Source organism: Mirounga angustirostris, unplaced genomic scaffold (genome assembly GCF_029215605.1).
Source record: "Mirounga angustirostris isolate CCGP_5_RB_7025 unplaced genomic scaffold, mMirAng1.0.hap1 SCAF_11, whole genome shotgun sequence".
NCBI lineage: Eukaryota > Metazoa > Chordata > Mammalia > Carnivora > Phocidae > Mirounga > Mirounga angustirostris.
The window spans coordinates 26,287,618-26,313,329 of record NW_026991719.1 but is presented as its reverse complement, the minus strand read 5'-3'; the positions used below and the strand labels follow the sequence as shown (position 1 = coordinate 26,313,329).

At 37.6% G+C, this 25,712-nt stretch overlaps 1 protein-coding gene across 6 annotated transcripts in view; it reads left to right on the top strand.

Annotated features, from left to right (window-relative positions):
* TAB3 (TGF-beta activated kinase 1 (MAP3K7) binding protein 3) overlaps positions 1-25,712 on the top strand; it is an 89,123-nt gene that overhangs the window by 6,583 nt on the left and 56,828 nt on the right. For 4 of the 6 annotated variants that reach the window (XR_010406075.1, XR_010406074.1, XM_064573897.1 and 1 more), the window contains exon 2: positions 23,970-24,071. The exons of the other annotated variants lie outside the window; for them this stretch is intronic. The gene's annotated coding sequence lies outside the window, so the exon portion shown is untranslated. The remainder of the gene's footprint in view (positions 1-23,969; positions 24,072-25,712) is intronic. 6 annotated transcript variants of the gene reach the window in all.

The window sequence follows — 25,712 nt, the reverse complement described above, 5'->3', positions numbered from 1 at the left end:
AAGAATGGGGATGGCATGGAGAGTAGTAAAGCATTTTTATATTAAAAATACGTTTCACAGGACTAAACGGGTTGTTTTATGTACTGAACACTTTTGATGGAGTTAGCTTCAGAATGACAAGTCATTTTTCCTTTTAAAAATGTTAAAGTTGGGGCACCTGGGTGGCTCAGTCGGTTAAGTGTCTGCCTTCAGCTCAAGTCATGATCCCAGGGTCCTGGGATCGAGCTCCATGTCGGGCTCCCTGCTCAGCTGTGAGCTGCTTCTCCCTCTCCGTCTGCCCCTCCTCCCTGCTCATGCTCTCTCTCTTTCTCAAATAAATAAGTAAAACCTTAAAAAAATAAATAAAAATGTTAAAGTTATATAGAAAGCATACTTTCTTCATATTAGATGTAGAAGCTACCTGGAATGATTTGGAGAAATTATTTTTTTGGACTTACTGATTTAATAAGAAATTAGTATTAAGTTAGTACTATAATTTTATTGTCACTAACTGAGCTTTTTTTTTTTTTTTTTTTTTACTACGTACTGATTTCAGGTTGTGGTCATGATTGGTTTTTTGGGTCTTTTTCAGGGGTACCATATGCTATAGGTGCTATTGACATTCTGAATTACCATACATGCTTTAAGTTTGATGTCAGAGTCGTCATTTAGTGTAAACAGAAAGTTATCTGTTAGGTTGTACATCATGAACTTTACTTTTAGAAAGTCTTATCTGATGTGGGACTCGAGGATCATGACCTGAGCCGAAGGCAGTCGCTTAACCAACTGAGCCACCCAGGCGTCCCCAACCTTTTTTTTTTAAATGTTTTATTTATTTATTTGTCAGAGAGAGAGAGCACAAGCAGAGAGAGCTGCAGGCAGAGGCAGAAGCAGGCTCCCCGCTGAGCAGGGAGCCCGATGCAGGGCTCCATCCCAGGACCCTGGGATCATGACCTGAGCCGAAGGCAGTCGCTTAACCGACTGAGCCATCCAGGCGCCCCCCCAATCAAACTTTTTTGCTCTCCTGTCCCTTAACAAATTTTGAAAAATAAGTACTCCTTCATACTTAAAAAAAGAATTTATTAAAAGTGTATAAAATATGCAGAAAGCATACATCAGTAGTAAACAGCTCAGTGAATTTTCACCAACTGAGCACATTTTTATACCAGCACCTAGATCAAGAAAGTGAACATTACCAGTCACTTAGAAGCCCTTTTGTGTGCCCTTCTGATCATTTACTACCCTACCCACCCCCCACCATTTTCCTGACTTTTTTTTTTTTTAATAACTGGAAATTTGTACCTCTTCATCTCCTTCACCATTTTCCTGATATTTAACATCACATGGTTTTGTCTACTTTTGTATTTTATGTAAATGGAGTCCTCTTGTATTCTTGGGCGACATTATGAATGTGAGATTTATTTATATATTGTGTATAGTTGTAGACTGTTTCTTCTCATTAGGGTATATTCCTTTGTGTGGCTATATCACTATTATTTTGTTGTTGATAGATACGTAGGTAGGTCTCAGTTTTTGGAGAATGTCTTTGTGACCTTGGAGTAGGCTAAGATTTCTTTTTTTTTTTTTTTTTTAAAGATTTTATTTATTTGACAGAGAGAGACACAGCGAGAGAGGGAACACAAGCAGGGGGAGTGGGAGAGGGAGAAGCAGGCTTCCCGCTGAGCAGGGAGCCTGATGCGGGGCTCCATCCCAGGACCCCAGGATCGTGACCTGAGCTGAAGGCAGACACTTAACGACTGAGCCACCCAGGTGCCACTAGGCTAAGATTTCTTAAACAAGACTTTTTCAATGATAAGTATTTCTTTAGGAATTGCCACTGGAGAAAGAAGAGAGAATTGGTTTATTTTAATATGGACATCTGAAACATTTTTTTTCAGTGTTAATAAATAGTAAAATCTTTTACTCTAAATCTCAGGGAAAGTGTCAGTATTTACAACTAAATTTTCTAGGTGACTGAGGTTTGTGTTTTTATAACTATTTTGGACTGAATTCCTTCAAGAATGTGTCATGTACTTCATTGACTATTTTGACTTGCTGATTTGTAGAAGTTCTTTGTTATGTGCTAGAAATGAGCCCTTGCTGGTTGCATGAGCATGTTTTTTCATTTTTGATGTGTCTTTTGATAAACCAAAATTCTTTAATGTCATCTGATTTAGAAATATTTTCCTTTGTATTTAAATTAGATACCAGGTTCCGTTTAAAATATCCTTCCCTATCCCAGGGTCTTGAAGATATTCTCTTTCATCTTCCAGAAGCTATATTATTTTGGCTTTTTTTTTAAGATTTTATTTATTTAATAGAGAGAGAGACAGCAAGACAGGGGACACAAGCAGGGGGAGTGGGAGAAGGAGAAGCAGGCTTCCCACGGAGCAGGGAGCCCGATGCGGGGCTCGATCCCAGGACCCTGGGATCATGACCTGAGCTGAAGGCAGACGCTTAACCGGCTGAGCCACCCAGGCAGCCCTATTTTGGCTTTCATGTATAGGTCTAGCATGTACCTGAAATTGATTTTTGTGTATTGTGTGAGAAAGGGGAAAATATCATTTTCTACATGGCTAGTTAATTGTCCCAGCACGGTCTTTTTCCTACTTTTGTCAGGAATCAAATATTCCTATGTTTGTGGTTCTGTTTCACAGCTGTCTATTCTGTTCCATTGTTCACTGCACTGATACCACACTGTGTTCTTCACTAAAACTTTATCATAAGTCTTGATGATCAGTAGAACAGGTTCTTCCACCTGCTTGTCTTTTCAGAGCATCTTGGGTATTCTTGGGTCTTTGCACATGTATAATGCGTTTTTATCATCATGTCACTTTCCACACATCACATCATGTCACTTTCCACACATCACATATACACACACAAAAAATCTGTTGGGATTTTGATTGGATTTCTGTGAAATCTATAGAGCAATTTAGAATTGACATCTTTATCATTTTATTTTCTAATTCATGATCATGATCTCTGTTTATTTAGGTCCTCTTTAATTTCTCTCAATAATGTTTATAATTTTCCTCAGGAGAGACGTTTGCAACATTTAAGATTTTTATTCCTAGATACTTGATATTTTTTGATATTGTAGTTTTTGAAGAGATCATTTTGTTGCTTATCAAAATACAATTGACTTTTATATTGACCTTATATATAACAATTGTGCTAAATGCTTATTACCTTTAGTAATTTATCTTCAGTCTTTTTGTTTCTTCCTTTCGAATTGCTGTACTTTTGTTTCTTAGTGCTGACTAGTATTAAGATTATATTATTGAATAGAAGTGGAAATACAGTGCACCATTGTCTTCCTTTTTGCAAACGGGAAACTTTCAATATTTCTTCATTAAATATGTATTTGCTTTAATTTTTTTCCCAGTTACCCTCTCAAATTAAAGTTTTTAATCTGTTCTTAGTTTGCTAAGGGCTTATCTCATGAGTGATACCGGATTTTTATCAAATATTTATTGTTAAAAAGGAATTATGATTTTGCTCCTTAAATCAGGTTATATCTATTGATTTCCTAATGCTAAATCAACTTTGCATTCCAGGAATAAATCCAGTTAGTTCCAGTTAGTATCACATTTTCCTTAGGAATTTTGGATCTTTGTTCTTGAGTGAGATTGGCATCTAATTGTTTCCTTGCAGTGCCCTTGTCAGGTTTTGGTGGCCTTGTAAAGTGAGTTAAGGAATATACCTGCTCTTTCTATTCTCTGGAAGAGAGTGTGTTAAGATTGGTTTTATTTCTTCTTTAAAGGTATGATAGAACTGAGCCCTGAAGCCATTTAGGCCTAGAGTTTTCTTTGCAGGAAAGCTTTTAATTACAGATTTAAGTTTTAAAGTAGTAGTAGTATATTTCAGGTTTCTTTCTTTTTTTTTTTTTTTTTTCTTTTTCTTTTTTAAAGATTTTATTTATTTGACAGAGAGAGACACAGCGAGAGAGGAAATACAAGCAGGGGGAGTGGGAGAGGGAGAATCAGGCTTTCTGTGGAGCAGGGAGCCTGATGTGGGGCTCGATCCCAGGACCCTGGGATCATGACCTGAGCCGAAGGCAGAGCTTAACGACTGAGCTACCCAGGCACCCCTCTTTTTTTTTTATTGAGGTACAAACATTGTAACATATAACATTGTATCAGGCCTACAACACAATGATTCCATATTTGTATGTATTGCAAAATGATCACCACAATAGGTCTAGCTAACATCTGTCACCATACATAGTTATTACCCCAATTTTTTTTTCTCTGGATGAAGACTTTTAAGATTTACTGTCTTAACAACTTTCAAGTGTGCACTACTGTATTATTAACTGTAGTCACCGTGATGTACATTACATCCCAGGACTTACTTATTTTATAACTGGAAGTTGGTACCGTTTGACCTCTTTCATCCATTTTGCCCAGCCTCACTTGCTGCCTCTGGCAGCCACTAATCTAATCTGTTCTCTGTATCTATGAGCTTGCTTTCTTTTTTTTTTCTTGAAGATTCTACATATAAGTGAGATCATACAGTATTTGTCTTTCTTTTTTATTATAAATAGTGCTGCAATGAATATGGGAGTTAGTGTTTTTGGGGTTTTTGGGTAAATACCCAGAAGTGGAATTGCTGGATCACATGGTAGTTCTATTTTTAACCTGTTGAGAGACCTCCATAGTGTTTTCCATGGAGGTGGCTCCATTTGCATTCCTACCAAGAGTGGACAAGGGTTCCCTCTTCTCCACATCCTCACCAGCACTTGTTATTTTTTGTTTTTTTGATATTAACCATTCTGACAGGTGTGAGATAATACTGGTGTGGGTTTTTTTTCACTTTTTTTTTTTTTTAAAGTAAGCTCTACACCCAATGTGGGGGCTCGAACTCATGACCCTGAGATCAGGAGTTGCATGCTCTACCAACTGAGCTAACCTGGAGCCTCTCATTGTGCTTTTTTCTTTTTTAAGATTTTATTTATTTATTTGATAGAGTGTGTGCACGAGGGCACATACAGGAGGAGAGGGAGAGGGAGAAGCAGGCTCCCCGCTTAGCAGGGAGCCTGACGTGGGGCTTGATCCCAGGACCCTGAGATCATGACCTGAGCCGGAGGCAGATGCCTAACTGCCTGAGCACCCAGGTGCTCCCTCGTGCTTTTGATTTACATTTCCATGATCATTAATGATGTTGAGCATCTTTTCATGTAGCTATTGGCCTTCTTCATGCCTTGTTTAGAGAAATGACTATTCAGAACTTCTGCCCATTTATAAATTGGGTTGTTTGGGTTTTTTTGGCTATTGAGTTGTATGAGTTCTTTATATATTTTGGATATTAACTACTTACCAGAGATATGATTTGCAGATATTTTTTCCCATTCGGTAGGTTGCCTTTTCATTTTTGTTGATGATTTCTTTCGCTGTGCAGAGCCTTTTAGTTTGATGTAGTCCCACTTGTTTGTTTTGCTTTTTGTTGCCTTTGCTTTTGGAGTCAGATGGAGAAAAATCTTCAAGACTGATGTCAAGCTTATTATAGCCCGTGTTCTCTTCTAGGAGTTTTATGGTTTCACGTCTTAAATGTTCAAGTGTTTAATCCATTTTGAGTTAATTTTTGGGTATGGGGTAAGATCGTGATCCAGTTTCATCTTTTCCAAGTAGCTGTCCAATTTTCCTGACAGACTTTATTGAAGAGACTCTTCTTTCCCCACTGTATGTTTTTGGCTCCTTTGTCATAATTGATTGTATATGCTTGAATGTATTTCTGGGCTTTCTGTTCTGTTCTCTTGGTCTGTGTGTTTGTTTCTATGCCAATACCATACTCTTTTGATGACTATAGCTTTGTAAGATAGCTTGAAATCAGCGAGTATGATGCCTCCAGCCTTGTTCTTTTTTTCTCAAGATTGCTTTGACCATTTTTGGGGTCTTTTGGAGGTCAATCCTACACATTTTAGTATTGTTTGTTCAAAATACCAAACTGCCATTGGTATTTTTTTTTTTAAGATTTTATTTATTTATTTGTCAGAGAGAGAGAGAGCACAAGCAGGAAGCCAGGGAGAAGCAGCCTCCCCGCCGAGCAGGGAGCCCGACGTGGGACTCGATCCCAGGACCCTGGGATCATGACCTGAGCTGAAGGCGGATGCCTAACCTACTGAGCCACCCAAGCGCCCCTGCCATTGGTATTTTGATAGGGATTACATTGACTCTGTGGATTGCTTTGGATGATTAGGGACATTTTAACAGTATTAGTTCTTGCAATCCACGAGCACAGAATATCTAGCTATTTATTTGTATCCTCAATTTCTTTCATCACTGTCTTACAATTTTCAGTGCAGACAAATCTTTCACCTCTTTGGTTAAATTTTTTCCTATTTTATTCTTTTTTTTCTTTAATTTTTATTTATTTATTTATTTGACAGAGAGACATAGCAAAAGCAGGAACACAAGCAGGGGAAATGGGAGAGGGAGAAGCAGGCTTCCCGCCGAGCAGGGAGCCTGATGCAGGGCTCCATCCCAGGACCCTGGGATCATGACCTGAGCTGAAGGCAGACGCTTAATGACTGAGCCACCCAGGCGCCCCACCTATTTTATTCTTTTTGCTATAATTGTAAATGGGATTGTTTTCTTATTTCTCTGATAGTTTATTAGTTAATAGAAATGCAACAGATTTCCGTGTTTTGATTTTGTTTTCTGCAACTACTGAATTCATTTATTAGCTCTTAACAGTTTTTTGGTGGAGTCTTTAGGGTTTTCTCTACATAATATCATGTCATCTGCAAATAGTAACCGTTTTATTTTTCCCTTACCAGTTTGAATGCTTCCTTCTTTTTCTTGCCTAATTGGTCTTCTAAGATTTCCAATACTATGTTGAATCAAAGTGGTGAGAGTGGGCATCCTTGTCTTGTTCCTGATCTTAGAGGGAAAGCTTTCAGCTTTTTACTGTTGGAGTATGATGTTATATGAGAGCTTGTTATATATGGCCTTTATTATACTGAGGTATGTTCCCTCTGTATCCACTTTGTTCAGATGTTTTATCATAAAAAGGTGTCAAATTTTTTTGCATCTATTGAGATGATCATAGGATTTTTATTCTTTATTTTGTTAATGTGGTGTGTAACATTGATTTGCATGCTTGTATCCCCGGAGTAAATCTCACTTGATTCTGGTATATGATCCTTTTAATGTATTGTTGAACTTGGTTTGTTAATATTTTGCTCAGCATTTTGCATCTAAGTTCATCAATGATACTGGCCTATAATTTTCTTTGATTGTGGTGCCCTTGTCTAGTTTTGGTATCAGAGAATGCTGGCCTTGTAAAATGAGTTTGGAAGTGTTCCCTTCTCTTCCATTTTTTTGGAAGAGTTTGAGAATGATTGGTATTCTTCTTTGAATGTTTGGTAGAATTCACTAGTGTCACCGTCTGTCCTGGTGTTTTGCTCATTGGGAGGTATTTGATTATTGACGGAATCTTCTTACTAGTATTTATTTATTCATTTTTATTATTTTATTTATTTGTCAGAGAGAGAGCGTGTGCGCATAAGCAGGGGAAGCTGCAGGCAGAGGGAGAAGCAGGCTCCCTGTTGAGCAAGGAGCCCGATGTGGGACTCAATCCCAGGACCCTGGGATCATGACCCAAGCCGAAGGCAGCCGCTTAACTAACTAAGCCACCCAGTCATCCCACTAGTAATTGTTCTGTTCACTTACTCTATTCTGCCATAATTCAGTCTTGGAAGGTTGTATGTTTCTAGGAATTTATCCATTTCTTCCAGGTTTTTCACTTTGTTTGCATATAATTGTTTATTGTGGTTTCTTATGATCCTTTGTATTTATGTGGTATCTGTTGTATCCTCTTTGATTTCTCTTTTTATGTATTTGAGCCCTCTTTTTTTCTTGTTGAGTCTAGCTAAAGGTTTTCAATTTTGTTATTTTTTCAAAGAACTAGCTCTTAGTTTTACTGATCTTTTCTGTTGTCTTTTTCATCTTTATTTCACTTATTTCTGCTCTGTTCTTTGTTATTTCCTTCATTCTGCTAACTCTGGGCTTCCCCGCCTGCCTCCCCTGCCCCCCAGTTCTTTGAGGTGTAATGTTAAGTTGTTTGAGATCTTTCTTATCTTTTGATATAGGTATTTGTTGCTTTGAACTTTTCTGTTAGAACTGCTTTTGCTGCATTGCATAAATCTTGGCATATTGTATTTACGTTTTCATTTGACTCAAGGTATTTCTTTAAAGTTTTAATTTAAATTCCAGTTAGTTAATCTACAGTGTAATATTAGTTTCAGGTGTACAATATAGTGATTCAGCACTTCCATACATCACTTGATGCTCGTCATAAGTGCACTTCTCAATCACCTTCACCTGTTTCACCCCTCCCGCCCCCCCCCCCCCCCACCAACCATCAGTTTGTTCCCTGTAGTTAAGTGTCTGTTTCTTGGTTTGCCTCTCTCTCTCTCTCTGTTTTTTCCTTTGCTCATTTGTTTTCTTAAATTCCACATGAGTGAAATCATACCGTATTTGTCTTTCTCTGACTTGTTTCACTTAGCATAATATTCTCTAGCTTCATCTACATCATTGCATATGGCAATATTTCATTCTTTTTAATGGCTGAGTAATATTTCATTATATATTCCAGGAACCTCCATACTGTTTTCCACAGTGTCTGCACGAGTTTGCATTCCCACCAACAGTGCAAGACTGTTGCCCTTTCTTTTCTTTTTTTTTTTAAAGATTTTATTTATTTATTTATTTGAGAGAGAGAGAGAGAGAGAGAGAGAGAAACAACATAAGAGGGTCAGAGGGAGAAGCAGACTTCCCGCTGAGCCGGAAGCCCAATGTGGGACTCGATCCCAGGACTCCGGGATCATGACCTGAGCCAAAGGCAGTCGCTTAACCAACTGAGCCACCCAGGCACCCTGTTGCCCTTTCTTTACAGCCTCACCAACACCTGTTGTTTCCTATGTTGTTGATCTTAGCTATTTTGACAGGTATGAGGTGATAGCTCATTGTAGTTTTGATTTGCATTTCCCAGATGGTAAGTGATGTTGAGCATCTTTTCATGTGTCTCTTGGCCATCTGGATGTCTTCTTTGGAGAACTGTCTATTCATGTCTTCTGCCCATATTTTAACAGGATTATTAATCTTTTGGGGGTTGAGTTTGATAAGTTCTTTATATATTTTGGATACTAACCCTTTATCAGAGGTCATTTGCAAGTATCTTCTCCCCATTTCATAGGTCGCCTTTTTTTTTTTTTTTAAAGATTTTATTTATTTATTTGACAGAGAGCGCCGAGAGAGGGAACACAAGCAGGGGGAGTGGGAGAAGGAGAAACAGGCTTCCCGCAGAGCAGGGAGCCTGATGTGGGGCATGATCCCAGGACCCTGGGATCATGACCTGAGCCGAAGGTAGATGCTTAACGAACTGAGCCACCCAGGCGCCCCACCATAGGTCGCCTTTTTTTGTTGTTGATTGTTTCCTTTTCTGTGAATAAGCTTTTTATTTTCATGTAGTCCCAGTAGTTTATTTCTGCTTTTGTTTCCCTTGCCTCCAGCGACATACCTATAAAGAAGTTGCTATGGCCTGTATCAAAGAAGTTACTGCCTGTGTTCTCTTCTAGGATTTTTATGGTTTCAGGTCTTACATTTAGGCCTTTCATCCATTTTGAATTTATTTGTGTGTATGGTGTAAGAAAGTGGTCCAGTTTCCTTCTTTTGCATGTTGCCGTCCAATTTTCCCAACACCGTTTATTGAAAAGATGGTCTTTTTCCCATGGGATATTCTTTCTTGCTTTGTCGAAGTTTAATTGACCATGTAATTGGGAGTTCATTTCTGGGTTTTCTTTGCTCTCCCGTGGATCTGTGTGTCTATTTTTGTGCCAGTATCATACTGTTTTGATTGCTGTAGCTTTGTAACATAACTTGAAGTCTGGAATTATGGTGTCTTCAGCTTTGCTTTTCTTTTTCAAGATTGTTTTGGCTATTTGAGGTCCTTCATGGTTCTATACAAATTTTAGGATTGTTCTAGTCTGTGAAAAAACCTGTTGGTACTTTTTTGGTAGGGATTGCATTAAATGTGTAGATTACTGTCTCAATGTATTTTTTTATTTCTCTTTTTGATTTGTCAACCCATTAGTTATTTAGTAGCATGTTGTTTAATCTCCATGTATTTGTGAATTTTCTATTTTTCTTCTTGTAATTGGTTTTAGTTTCATACTATTGTAGTTAGGAAAAAATGCAAAATATGGCTTTATTTTTTCTTATGACCATTTGGTAAATCCTATATTTATAAAAATTTGTTTCATATGAAGTTTCAAATGTATTGGCATTACAGTTTCACTTTTTTGTCATTTAATGTGTGCGGATTCCTTAGTGATAGTCTTCCCTTTTATTCCTTTTTTAAATAGCTTTGAGTGTACAATTTAGTGGTTTTTAATACATTCACAGAGTTGTCCACCATCATCATAATCAACTTTACAACATTTTCATCACTCCAAAAAGAAATCCTGCTCCTATTAGCAGTCACTCCCCATTATCTCCCAACCCCTTCCCCTCTTCATTAGCCCTAAGTAATCACAAGTCTTTTTTTCCCCTTATAGATTTGTTTATTCTGAAATTTTCATATAGAGTCATATGATATTTGGTCTTTTGTGAATGGCTTCTTTCACTTACTGTAATGTTAAGACTTACCTATATTGTAACATTTATTTTATATTTTTATTGCCAGAAAATACTATATTTTATGGATATATCACTTTATTTTTTTATTCATCAGTTGATGGACATTTGGGGTGATTTTTACTTTCTGGCTATCATGAATAATGGTGCCATAAACATTCATATACAAGTTTTCATGCAAATGTATATTTTCATTTCTCTTGGGCCTTTTTCATTCATTACTGGGTATATGTATCTCCCCCCCCTCCCCCCTTTTAAAAATAATTTCCATGGCACCTGGGTGGCTCAGTCAGTTAAGCATCTGCCTTCAGCTCAGGTCATGATCTCGGGGTCCTGGGATCGAGCCCCATGCTCAGGGGGGAGTCTGCATCTCCCTCTGTCCGCCGCCCCCCCCCCCCCCGCCCACCGCTCATGCTTGTGTGCTCTCTCTCAAATAAATAAAATCTTTAAAAAAAAATTTCTGTGGTGGTTTAGCAATTAGAGTAATTTTTCTAAAAAACCATTTTAGGTGTTTTTCTATCTTGTTAATATCTGCTTTTATGTTCATTATTTCCTTTTACTTTATTTAGAGTTTACTTTGCTTTTCTTATTCTAACTTCTTAACAGGGGTAGTTAGGTATAAATTTGCAACCTTATTTCCTTCCTAACACATGGATTTAAAACTATCATTTCAAGGGAGACAAACCATGAGAGACTCTGGACTCTGGGAAACAAACTGAGGGTTACAGAAGGGAGGGGGATGGGGGATGGGGTAACCGGGAGATGGGTATTAAGGAGGGCATGTGTTGTGATGAGCACTGGGTGTTATGTGCAACTAATGAATTGTTGAACCTTACATCAAAAACTAGTGATGTACTATATGCTAACTGAACATAATAAAACTTGAAAAACAAAACAAAAAATTATCATTTCACTTTCAAGTATTGCTTTACCTGAATCCCGTAATTTTGGGGGGGTAATATTTTCATTATTTCACATTTTCTAATTTCCATTGTTATGTCTTCTTTGATCCGTTGGTTATTTAAAATTGTATTTTTTAAGTTCTAGTAATAGAATTTTCTAAGTATGCGTATTTTGTAATTGGTTTCTGTCTTAATCACATTTTCCTTAGAGAACTTCCTTTGAGTGACTTTAAAATTTTTTCAGATTTACTTTAGGGTCAACCTGTTGTCATTTTTCTGCAGTGTAAGTGCTTGACAAATATATATTCTGTAGCTCTTGGATTCAGTGTTCTATGTGTGCCCATTGGTGAAGTTTGTTAATTGTTTTGTATCTGTATCATTACAGATTTTTTGTCTTCTTATTCTTTTAACTACTGAGATTTTTTTTAAAGATGTTATTTATATGACAAAGAGTGAGAGAGAACAAGCAGGGGGAGATGGATAGGGAGCAGCAGGCTTCCTGCTGAGCAGAGAGCCCAACATGGGCTTCATCCCAGGACCCTGGGATCATGATCTGAGCTGAAGGCAGATGCTCAACCAACTGAGCCACCCATGCGCCCAGAGAGAGATCTTTAAATCTGCCACTGTGATACTGACCTATGTCTGTTTCTCCTAGTAATTCTATCCATTTTACCTATGTATATAACTTGAGGCCATGTTACCAATCACATACAAATTTAATTATGTTGTTCTGGTGAATTAAACACTTTGTTTTTGAAGTGACTTAAGTCTAGTGATAATTTCGCATGATGTAATTTTCTATCCTTTTAGTTTTTTTTTTTTTTTTAAGAGATTTATCCATTTTACAGAGAGAGAGAGAGAGTGCACACACAAGCAGGGGGAGTGGGCAGAGGGAGAAGCAGGCTTCCTGCAGAGCAGGGAGCCCAACGCGGGGCTCAATCCCACCTGGGATCATGACCTGAGCTGAAGGCAGTTGCTTAACCAACTGAGCCACCCAGGCGCCCCTGTTTTTTTTTTTTTTAATCCAATTTTATAATCTTTAATTTTTTGGAGAACATTTAATTGATTCACATTTAATATGATTACTGGTATTTTGGGATTACTTCCAGCATCACATTTCTGTTTCACCTGTTAGATATTTTCTTTGTTTCTTCCTTTATTTTGATTATTTTTTATATCAGTTTTTCCATTATTGGTTCACATACCACATATTCACTTTAATACTTTTTGTGATTATCCCAGCACTCACAGCATGTATATTTCACTTATCAAAGTCTAGTGTTAAGTGATACTTTTACTTTCCTCTTGGTTGAAGCAAGAATATTAAAACTCCTTAGTTCCATTTAACTACGTCCTGACATACATGCTGTTGTCCTGTAATTTCATATTCTGTATATATTTTTTTATAAAAGTTATACACATTTAGTATATATAACTTAATGAGGTCAGAGGTAAGTTTCTGTATGTATCTTAAACTCCCCAAGACATTATTTTATACAGTGTTTTGTTAGGTTTTAAACTGCTTACTTAAACTTTCATGGTTCTTCATTCTTTTCTGCATCTCTGACCTTCCAATTTGGATCAGTTTTCTTTTGCTTTGTGATTTTTTGGGTTTGCTGGAAGTTAATTCTGTTGTTATTTGTCTGAAAATATATTTCATTTCCATTCTTTTTTTTTTTTAAGATTTTATTTATTTATTTGACAGAGAGAGACACAGCGAGAGAGGGAACACAAGCAGGGGGAGTGGGAGAGGGAGAAGCAGGCTTCCCACAGAGCGGGGAGCCCGATGTGGGGCTCGATCCCAGGACCCTGGGATCATGACCTGAGCAGAAGGCAGACGCTTAACGACTGAGCCACCCAGGTGCCCCTCATTTCCATTCTTGATGGATATTTTCTCTGCAGTGGAATACTAGGCAGTTGTTTTTCTTTCTGCTTCCTAGAGATTGTTTTAGCTTCCATGTTTGTTGCAAATTAAGCTATCTTTGTGTTGCTTCTTTGAAAGTAATCGCCTCCCCCACCCCCCATGCATTTGAGTTTTTCTTTGTTGATTGTGAGTTTGGAATTCATTGATAATTTTTTTTTTAAGATTTTATTTATTTGAGAGAGAGCTCACGAGTGGGTGGAGGTACAGAGGGAGAGGGAGAAGCAGACTCCCTGCCTAACAGGGAGCTCGACGTGAGGCTTGATCCCAGGACCCTGGGATCATGACCTGAGTGGAAGGCAGATGCTTAACTGACTGAACCACCCAGGTGCTCCCGTTGAGAATCTTAAGTTTGTGGTTTGACTTCATGTATCATTTTTGGAAAATTTCAGCTACTCAAATATTGCTTCTGCCCCATACTGTTTTTTTTCTCCTGGGAGTCCAATTAACTGTGTTATATGGTAGACCTTCTACTTTTTCTTCCTGATCTGTCTTCTGATTTACTGTCTCAACTGTTGGTCTGATTTACTATTTCACTGGCTGTTAAACCTGTATATTGAATTCTTAATTTTGGTTTTTATATTTTTCAGTAACAATTACTTTTTATTTCTTTTAAAACCTGCTATATCACTTTTTATGGTATTTTAGTTCATTGCTGAGATCGAGTTGTAATTTAAAAATCTCTGGTAATTCCAATATTTGTAGTCTCTGTGAGTCACTTTTTGTTGTTTTGTTTGCTATTTCTGTGGCTTTTGATCTTGTTCTCTTGTCTCCTCAAGTGCCCAGTTCTCTTCAGTTGTATGCTGGGCATTGGATTTGGAAAATTATTTTACAGATTATTTGAGACCAAGGATATCTTCCAGAAAGGATTTATTTTTGTGGCATCTGCTTTTTTTTTTTTTTTTTAAAGAGAGAGAGAGAGGAGGGGCAGAGGGAGAGAATCTTAAGCAGGCTCCACGCCCAGTGCAGAGCCCAGTAGAGGGCTCGAACTCACAACCCTGAGATCATGACCTGAACCAAAATCAAGAGTTGGATGCTTAACTGCTTGAGCCACCCAGGTGCGCCATATTTTTGTGGTGTCCGCTTGAGAGAATCCAGGATTACTTAGCCTCATCTCAACTTTCAAGATTTTTCTGGGCCAACCAGATGAATCAAGGCCAAATTGCATTCAGTGTATGGACTGATTCATTTCATTTTTTTTTTTTTTAAAGATTTTATTTATTCATGAGAAACAGAGAGACAGAGGCAGAGGGAGAAGCAGACTCCCCGCGGAGCAGGGAGCCCGATGCAGGACTCGATCCCAGGACCCTGGGATCATGACCTGAGCTGAAGGCAGACGCTTAACCAACTGAGCCACCCAGGCGTCCCTGGACTGATTCATTTCTGATTCACCCTTACTAATAAGGTGCTGCTCCTCAGATTCCTAACCTGAAGGTGGGAGAAGAGGATTTTCTTTTGTTCTTCTCAGCTTGTCAGGCTGTCAGATACAGTTTAACCTCCGTTTCTTCTGGATTGTTGGGGTAACTTCTCAGAATTTTCTGGTCCTCTAATCAGTCCAAAAGCACTATCCTGTCGGTTCTTCAGTCATTTACAAAAGTCATTTCTTATATTTTGTGCAGCTCTATTTACATGTCTTCAGCAGAAAGGTTGGTTCAGATCACCTAATGTGCCATAACCAAGAGAGGAGGTCCTTCTGTTGGCTCTTTATGGCAGAATATGATTTTGTCATGTTTCTCTAAGAGTTCAGACTCAGCCCCTAGTTCGCTTTAAGTTTTATGTAATTGCACATGTAATTGTACTCACTTTGATACTTTTGTACGTTTGTATTAAAAGGTTATATTCTGTGTGTGTGTGTGTAAATATAAAGTTTTACCAGAATACTCAGTGTGTTAAGTCTCTTCAACGTTGGGCAGTTTCTAGACCTTGACAATGGACACATTTGTTATATTTAAGTTTCAGCCAAAAATAGTGTCTGGAATGAGTCTCAGAACGTGGAATCCCTCTTCATTGCTATTGAAATTGGGATGTGCAATATCAACTAATTTTTTTTAATGTCATAGAAAAGAATGCTTTCCTAGCTACACTTTTATCATCATTACATATGTCTCAGTTTATCTGTTTGTAGGTAAGATATATATCTGTCCTTTTGAAATAGAAAGAAAGATGCCGTTGTGCAGAGTTTCCTTTTTGCTGTCCTATGAGAGCTCTCAAACAGCCTCATAAATTAATATAGTCCTTGGGGCGCCTGGGTGGCTCAGTCAGTTGGGCGGCTGCCTTCGGCTCGGGTCGTGATCCCGGGGTCCTGGGATCGAGTTCCGCATCGGGCTCCCTGCTCAGTGGAGAGTCTGCTTCTCCCTCTCTCTCTGCCTACTTGTGCTCTCTATCTCTCTGTCAAATAAATAAATAAAATCTTAAAAAAAAAATTAATATAGTCCTTTACAAGTGAGAACCATTTTCCTTCTTTGTATAGTTTCCATAATAGCCTTGTGAGGTGGTGTGATAGTTATGTGGTATTACACAAAGGATTAGGAAACAGGGCCTAAGAGAAGTTAAGTGACTTGTCTGTGGCTCTACACCTGGTTAAGGACAATGACCACTAGAGCGTTTTTTCATCTCTTGTGACCTGTTAAAGCTTGTCTGTAGATACTCACTGATTGCCCAGTTTTGTCATGTTATGCTTTTTTCTTTCTATAAACTAAATGATAGAATGACTTCATGACTCATGTCCTAAGGATTGACACAGTTGGGAGATAACTCCTTCATATCTGATCCTCACTGACTTCCCCCCGCCCTGGCCATTTCTAGAACATGGTTCCACTAAGCTCTGGAATTTGCCAACTCCGCTGCCCTGTTGGAAAGCTTGCTTTGTTACTAGTCTTTTCTCTTCCCCACATGTACAGTCAGTCCCTTTCCTTCTCTTTAGACATGTTTCAGTTTTTCCAGTTCTGAGACATACCTTTTTCTCTCCTAACATACTTGCCATCCTTGTCATTCTTAGGGTTAAAATCAAACTCTAACTCCTTTACTGGATATCTTCTGTAAGGCTTCTTTTCTTATTCTCTAATCACTCTTGATTAAGATACTAGTCAAAATCTTGTTTGCTCTGATCACGTGAATCTTAGGGGGAACAAAAAGCGTTTCTGCCTTGGACCCTTTTGGCAGCATTAGAGTCAGTGCTTCACCACAAGTACGGTGCTGCCTCTGCTTCTGCATGGTGCTCACATCGTATTTGCAGTGCCCTGGTTATGGTAACCTTGAACAGTTATATTAGGTCTGTGAATGTCCGATGTCCTTGTTTACTTGGAGTATACTCAGTCACATCGTGTTCGTTTACTACATATTAAAGGGTATGCGGATTTGGCCTCAAATTCAATATTACTCCATTTTTTTTTCAAGAACTGTTTTTTTAAATCCCTGTAAGGATTCTTTTCTTGAAAGTTCATTTATTAGTTTTGCCTCCTGTCCCACTGACAAATCTGTCATGCTCTGAAATGTTGATGGAGGGGCGCCTGGGTGGCTCAGTTGGTTAGGCATCAGACTCTTGCTTTCGGCTCAGGTCATGGTCTCAGGGTCATGAGATTTGAGCCCCGTGTGGGGCTCTGCACTCTGTGGGGAGTCTCCTCCTCTCCCTCACCCTCTGCCCTCTGTCCCTGTTCGGGTGCGCGCGCGCGCTCTCTCTCTCTCTCAGATCTTAAAAAAAATAAAAAATAAAATGTTGATAGAACTGTGACTGGTGCCATTATCTTTTGAATATCCTCATCAGAACATTTGCATTTTTTCCCTTCCTTTTTTAAACTCCTCTATTTTGTTGTCCACTTTAATTATTTTTCTTCAGTAAACTTGATTTACCTGAACCCATCTCTCCCTTCTCTGAACTGTGTGTTGCTAGGGTATGCAGTATGTTCTTTTTCACCAGCTCAAGTGGAAGCTTTAAAACAGGGCATGGGCTTCACAGTCTTGCTTTATCACTTATTGCAGAGCGTTGCATATAACAACTTTTCATTAAATATGTAGATTAATATGTGTAATATAATCAGTTATAAATGATAATGTGATAATTATAATTAATAGGATTACTAATTTTAATATTAATATTAAACTGATAGTTAAATTGAACAGTGTTGGCTTTTTAAGGATTTTCTCTCTGGACTGCCTTAAGAAGCCTTGCAGTAGTTTTATATATCTCCAGCTTCTTTTTCTGCAGTCTCTGTACAAAATAATGAAAATGGTCAACTTTTAAATGTTAATTTGAATTCATTGATGTTTTCTCCTAAAAGGACTCCGCAGTGACTCCTAGCTGATTGCTTTTTATTTTTGCCTTTTTACTTGTGAACATTTCGAAATGTACACAAATTAAGTTCAGTGACCCTCTGTGCTGCGGTCATCAACATTTCACCATACTTGTTTCCTCTTCCCCCAGCCCATTGTTCTGCTGAGAATTTATAGCATATCTAAGACATTGTTTTATTCCTAAATAATACGTCTCTAAAACAGCACCTTTTCTTGCATTACTGCAATAATGCATTATCATATACAACACACCTGATAATGATTTCTTAATAGCTGATACGGTATTTTGTCCATGTTCAAGTTTCCCTGGTTCTTTAAAAAAATTTTTTATATAGTTTGATTTGTCAGCAGGCTCAGGTGATAACATCCTGATCCCTTCATGAAGCCCCACTTTTTACCTAATTCTTTTACTATCCATTGATTACCAATGCATGGATTAGTTATTTAATTAAAAATTTAAAAATTGAGGGGCGCCTAGATGGCTGAGTTGGTAGAGCATGTGACTCTTGATCTTGGGGTTATGTGTTCAAGTCCCACATAGGGCGTAGAGTTTACTTATTAATAAATAAATAAAACAAAGTAGTGATTGTTCTGGTTTGGTCACTTCTGCCATTATTAGCTGTAATCTTCCTCTGTAGAATAATTTTTCCTCATTCAGTAGGGCTACTTGGTTAACCTAAAATATCTAGTCAGTTCTTGAGTTGTTAATAATGCCTTTTGGGGAACTGAAGACTGCTTTCTTCTTTTTTAAATTGATGTGTAAGTAGTGTACAGTGTTACATTAGTTTCAGATGTCCAATACACTGATTCAACAATTCTATATATTACTCAGTGCTCACCACAAGTGTAGTTACCATCTGTCACCAAACAACATTATTACAATATTACTGACTACATTCCCTATGTTACTTTTCATTTCAATGACTTATTTTATAACTAGAAGTTTGCACATCTTACTCCCCTTTGTCTGTTTCACCCATTCCCCCACCAATCTCCCCTATGGCAACCATCAGTTTGTTCTCTCCATTTAAGAGTCTGTTTTATTGTTTGTTTTGCTTTTTAGATTCTACATGTAAATGAAATCATATGGTATTTGTCTTTCTCTGATTTATTTCACTTAGCACAATACCTTCTAGGTCCCATCCATGTTGTCTCAAATGACAAGATACCTTTTTTTTTTTTTTTTTTAAGATTTTATTTATTTGACAGAGAGAGACACAGTGAGAGAGGGAACACAAGCAGGGGGAGTGGAAGAGGAAGAAGCAGGCTTCCCGCGGAGCAGGGAGCCCGATGCAGGGCTCGATCCCAGGACCCTGGGATCATGACCTGAGCCGAAGGCAGGCGCTTAACGACTGAGCCACCCAGGCATCCCGGCAAGATAACCATTTTTTATGATTGAGTAATACTCCATCATACACACATGTGCGCGCATACACACACACACACACACATACATGCTGTATCTTCATTCGTTCATTCATCTACAGATGGACACTTGAGTTGCTCCCATATCTTGGCTATTGTAAATAATGCTGCAGTAAACATAAGGGTGCATGTATTTTTTCGAATTAATGTTTTCATTTTCTTTGGGTACGTACCCAGTAGTGGAATTTCTATTTTTAATTTTTTGTGGAACCTCCATACTGTTTTCCACAGTGGCTATACCCATTTACCTTTCCACCAACAGTGAATGAAGATTCCCTTTTCTCTACATCCTTCCCAACACTTGTTATTTCTTGTCTTTTTGATAATAGCTATTCTGACAGGTTTAAGGTGGTATTTCATTGTGATTTGCATTTCCCTGATGACTGAGAATCTTTCATGTGTCGGCCATTTGTATGTCTTTGGAAAAATGTCCATTCAGGTCTTCTCATTTTTTAGTCAGATTATTTTAGGGTTTTTTTGGCCTTGAGTTGTTAGAAGTTCTTTTTATATTTTGGATATTAGCCCCTTATCAGTTAATATCATTTGCAAGTATCTTTTCCCATTCAGTAGGTTGCCTTTTCATTTTGTTAATGCTTTTCTTTGTTGTGTAAAAGCTTTTTATTTTGGTGTAGTTCCAATAGTTTAATTATGCTTTTGTTTCCCTTGCCTGGGGGACATATCTAGAAAAATGTTGCTAAGGCTGATGTCAAAGAAATTACTAGCTATGTTTTCTTCGAGGAGTTTTTGTATTTTCAGGTCTTACATTTAGGTCTTCAATCCATTTTGAGTTTATTTTTGTGTATGGTGTAAGAAAGTGGTCCATTTTCGTTGTTTAGCATGTAGCTGTTCAGTTTCCCAGCACCATTTATTAGAGAGACTCCTTTCCCCATTGTATACTCTTGCCTCCTTTGTCATGGCTTAATTGACTAAGTGTGGGTTTATTTCTGTGCTCTCTATTCTGTTTCTTTGATCTATGTGTCTGTTTTTGTGCCAGTACCATAGTGTTAATTATTACAGCTTTATAGTATGTCTTGATATCTGGGATTGTAATACCTCCAGCTTTGTTCTTTCTCAAGATTGCTTTGGCTATTCAAGGTCTTTTGTGGTTCCATATAGATTTTAGTATTATTTGTTCTAGTTCTGTGAAAAGCATTCCTGGTGTTTCAATGGGGATTACACTGAATGTATAGATTTCTTAGGGTATTAAGGATATTTAAAAAATATTCTAATCCATCAGTACAAAGTATCCTTCCATTTGTGTCTCTTCAGTTTCTTTCATCGGTGTTTTATAGTTTTCAGAGTATAGGTCTTTCACTTTCTTGGTTAAGTTTATTCCTAGGTATTTTATTCTCTTTGGTGCAATTGTAAATGGAATTGTTTTAATTTCTGTTTCTACTACTTCATTATTAGTGTATAGAAATGCAACAGATTTCTGTATATTAATTTTATATCCTGCAATTTACTGAATTCATTTATCAATTCTAATAATTTTTTGGTGGAGCCTTTAGGGTTTTTTCTATATAGTATCATGTCATCTGCAAATAGTGAGTTTTACTTTTTCCCTACCACTTTGGTGCCTTTTTTTTTTTTTCTTTTTCTTGTCTGATTGCTCTGACTAGGACTTCCAGGTCTATGTTGAGCAAAAGTGTTGAGTGTGGACATCCTTGTCTTGTTCCTGATCTTAGAGGAAAAGCTCTCACTTTTTTGTTGTTGAGTATGCTGTTAGCTGTGGGTTTTTATATATGGCTTTTATTGTATTGACGTATGTATGTTCTCTCATCCTACTTTGTTGGGAGTGTTTATTGTGAGTGGATGTTGTACTCTGTCAAGTGCTTTTTCTGCATCTGTTGAGATGATCATAAGGTTTTTATCCTTTCTCTTGATTATTTGATGTATATCATTGATTTGCGAATATTGTAGCACCTTTGCATCCTTGGAATAAATCCTACTGATCACAGTGAGTGATTCTTTTAATGTAATAATGAATTTGGTTTGCTCATATTTTGTTGAGGATTTTTGCATCTGTGTTCATCAGGAATATTGCTCTGTAATTTTCTTTTACTGTAGTATCTTTGTCTGGTTTTGGTATCAGGGTAATGCTGGTGTCATAGAATGATAATGGAAGTTTTCCTTCCTATTTTTTGGAATACTTTGTGCAGGATAGGTATTAACTCTTTATTTTTTTTTTTAAAGATTTTATTTATTTATGTGAGAGAGAGAGAATGAGAGAGAGCACATGAGAGGGGGGAGGGTCAGAGGGAGAAGCAGACTCCCTGCCGAGCAGGGAGCCCGATGCGGGACTCGATCCCGGGACTCCAGGATCATGACCTGAGCCGAAGGCAGTCGCTCAACCAGCTGAGCCACCCAGGCGCCCTTAACTCTTTAAATATTTGGTAGAATTCACCTGTGAAGCTGTCTGGTCCTAGACTTTTGTTTTTTGTAAGTTTTTTGATTACTAATTCAGTTTTATTGCGACTATAGTAATCATTCTGTTCAAATATTCTATTTCTTCCTGATTCAGTTTTGGAAGATTATATGTTTCTAGGAATTTAGCCATCTCTTCTAGGTTGTCCATTTTCATGCTGCATAGTTTTTGGTAGTAGTCTCTTACAGTCCTTCGTGTTTTTGTGGTGTCAGTTGTTACTTCTCTTTCATTTCTGATTTTATTTATTTGAGCTCTCTTTTTTCTTGATGAATCTGGCTAAAGATTTATCGATTTTATCTTTTTCAAGAACAAGCTCCTGGTTTCATTGATCTTTTTTTATTTTATTTTTAGTCTCTATGTATTTATTTTTCCTGTAATCTTTTACTATTTCCTTCTTTCTACTAGTTTTGGGCCTTGTTTTTTCCTAGCTTCCTTAGGAGTAAGGTTAGGTTGTTTACCTGACATTTTTCTCATTTCTTCAGGAAGGCTTGTATTGCTATAAACTTCCCTCTTAGAAGTGCTTTTACTGCATCCCAAAGATTTTGGACCAGCATATTTTCATTTTCATATGTCTCCATGTATTTTTTTGATTTCCCGTTTGATTTCTTGGTTGACCCATTTTTTTAGTAGCATGTTGTTTAGCCTACATGTATTTGTGTTTTCCAGATTTTTTTTCTTGTAATTCATTTGTAGTTTCATACTGTTTTTGTCGGAAAAGATGGTTGATGTGTTTTCAGTTTTCTTAAAATTATTGAGATTTGTTTTGTGGCCTTACATGATATCTTCTGGAGAATATTCCGTGTGCACTTGAAAAGAATGTGTATTCTGTTGTTTTTGGATGGAATGGTCTGTTTATATCTGTTAGGTCCATCTGGTCTAATGTGCCGTTTAAAGCCATTCTTTCCTTTTCATTTTCTGTCTGAATGATCTATCTGTTGATAGAAGTGGGGTGTTAAAGTCCGCTACTGTTATTTCATTACTGTCTGTTTCTCCCTTTCTGTCTGTTAATAATTGTTTTATGTATTTTGGTGCACCTATGTTGGGTGCAAAGATGCGTACAATTATTATATCCTCTTATTGCGTTGTTTCCTTTATCATTGTGTAGTGCCTTTCTTTGTCTTTTGCTCCAGTCTTTGTTTTAAAGTCTATTTTGTCTGATATAGGTGTTGCTACTCTGGCTTTTGTACACAGTAAGCTTTTTTTTTTTTTTTTTTTAAATAGGCTGTGGAGCCCAACATGGGGCCTGAACCCACGGCCCGAGCTCAAGACCTGATCTGAGATCAGGAGTCAGGTGGTTAACCGACTGAGCCACCCAGGTGCCCATGTTACCCTGGCTTTTTTTTTTTCCTCACTTGATTTGTATGATAAATGCTTTCCCATCCCTTCACTTTCAGTCTACATGTGTCTTTAGTTCTAAAGTGACTCTCTTGTAGACCGTGTATAGATGGTTCCTGTTTTTTTAATTCATTGAGTGACCCTGTATCTTTTTTTTTTTTAATTAAGTAGGCCCCACACCCAGTATGAGGCTTGAACTCATGACCCTGAAATCAAGAGTTGCATGCTGTACTGATAGCCAGCCAGGCAACCCTTAACCTTGTATCTTCTTATTGGAGCTTTAGTCCATTTACATTTAAAGTAATTATTGATAGGTAGGTACTTATTTCTGCTTTCCTCTTTATATAAGGCTATTTTTTCACTGAGGCTTATGATCAAGTATTTTTCTTTTTTCATATTTTTGAGTGATAGATGAGTGACTTTGTGAGTTGGGTTATGGGGAGGGCCTCCCAGTCTTTAGTGAGCAGTTGTAATTCTATTGAGAAGGTATAGCAGGTGACAAAGAACCATATACCCTCTTTGCTGTTGGGCTTTGCAGTGAGGGTGTGGTGCTCATTTGGGGTGTGGAAATCTAAAAAATCCTTTACCAGAGAATAACTTAGACTTGGTATGGAGTCATTTAAATTTTAAGACCTATGGCTCTTAAAGAGCCTGAAACCCATTAATTTTAATGGCTAGTATAAATGGGGAGCTGTAGGGACCCCTGATGGTTTGGCAGAGATGCAGTTAAAGTTCCTCTTGCTAGCTTTCTGTGAAGATGAAACCTCAGAAAAGCTTTGCCCTAACCCTAACCCTCTGCTGTTGCCGGCTCTCCCTTAGGTACTGGAAGTGACTTAGTGGGAAGGGGAACAAGGTGACTGATACAGTCAGGTGAACTTTCTATTAGTATTGATAGAACATCAACTTTATTCTCTGGAATTTCATGTAGTAAAGCGGTACAAACAGCTGCTTTCTCTTTCATGACCATTTATTTGCTGTATAACTTGCTCATGCTCTTTTCTTTAAACCTTTCATAGTTGAAATCTTACCTGTTGGGTCTTTAATTTTTTTAGGATAGTGTCTGCAGCCTTTTCTCAAGTTTTTCACCGTGAATTGTTGTGTGTCAAACTGGACAAGGTATCTTATTTGAAGCTTCATCATTTGAAAAATTGGAGGTAAGGAGTGTATATCTATATATATGTCTTTATTTCTGTAGTTATTAGAACAACCACCTTTTTTGAAATCTAATCTGTATTGCTGTTAACATGTTTATCTTATCCCCTCACTCCCATCCCTTTTGTGCATTGAATAGCAAGGATGAGAAAATAAAAGATGTCCAGGTAACCTCAGATGTCCAGGCCCTTAATTCAGGACCCTAAGGAGGTCTTTGTAGATTTCATTGTTTTAATTAGAAACCTCACCAGCCAACGGAAGGGTAATTTAGCAGTTGATTTTGAATTAAAGGGGCAAATCCTACCCAGGTTCCAGACACCCAGTGGTTGTGGCTCGAGCTGGTAGAGCTTCAAAGACCTGCCCTCAGGAGTAACTGAGTGTGGTGTGTGCATGTGCTGATCTTCCAACTTCCTAGTTTTTGTTGTAATTTTTCTTACAGGTCCGTGTTCAACAACCGAATTGTATAGATGATAAATCTAGTATTATAAACAAATACAGGTATAATTTTTTAAATGGTAGCATCATTCTTGCTTTGAGCCATTGATAGATCTGTTTCAAGAAAGACGGTATAATAATATCACCTTTGATTTCTATCTAGTTTGTTTTTCCACCTTATACAAACGTTCCCACTCTTTTAAAACATCTGTTTCCTAGTATAATAACATGTGTGGGTGTGTGTTGTGAATTAAACACTGGACAAGATGTTATGAGGCCTGTTTTATAAACTTAGCTCTTTTAGCAAATTTTAAAATCCCTGTGGCCTTCAGTTACCTTCTTGTGTAAAACAAGGGGATTGTACTGAGGTTGGATTCAGGGTTTCTCAACCTTGGCACTATTGACATTTGGGGCCAGATAATTCTTTGGTGTCAGGGGCTGTCCTATGCCTGTAGGATGTTGAGCAGTGTCCTTGGCCTCTGCCTACCAAATGCCAGTAGCATCTCTCTTCACTATGACAACTAAAATTGTCTCCAGACATTTCCAAATGTGCCTTTTTGGGCAAAATCATCCCCAGTTGGGAGCCACTTGGTTACATGATGCGTAGAGTTCCTTCCAACTTTCTATTTCTATTGTTTTTATTTCAAAAAAATCCTATTCTTTGCAACCTAGCTTAAATATCATCTCTTCGATGAAGCTTTCCTTCATGCTCTTTTTCCTTGTCTTATTTTAATTGTTTCTGTATCTGACAACTTATTATAAAACTTAATCCCACTCTGTCATTGTGTTTCTTTGAGGGCATGGGTCTTCTCTACCTCTAAGCTGCGTGCTCAGATTTTGTTAAATGAATGAACAGTGGATTTGGGAGGATTATCAGGTTTGTCATTGTTAAATAAATGATTATAAATGATATTTTTGTTCATCTTTCTTACCTTGGAAATTCCCACAGTTTGTGATCTTGAATTTCTGGGTTTAGGAAACTGATTACTTAAAAAAATCTTTTTAGAAGGCAGGAACCTCCAGTAGTATGTGAGGAAGCCACACAAAACACATTGAGGCTGCATTTGAGAAAGATAAAGTCACATAAAAATTCATAACATAAAGAGATGTTTTGGCTTTTATATCCAGATGTTTCTCAACTCCATTTGGTTAATTAGAAAGCTTCCATCTATTCAGATAAAAGTAAAATGGAAAGGTAGTAAATATTC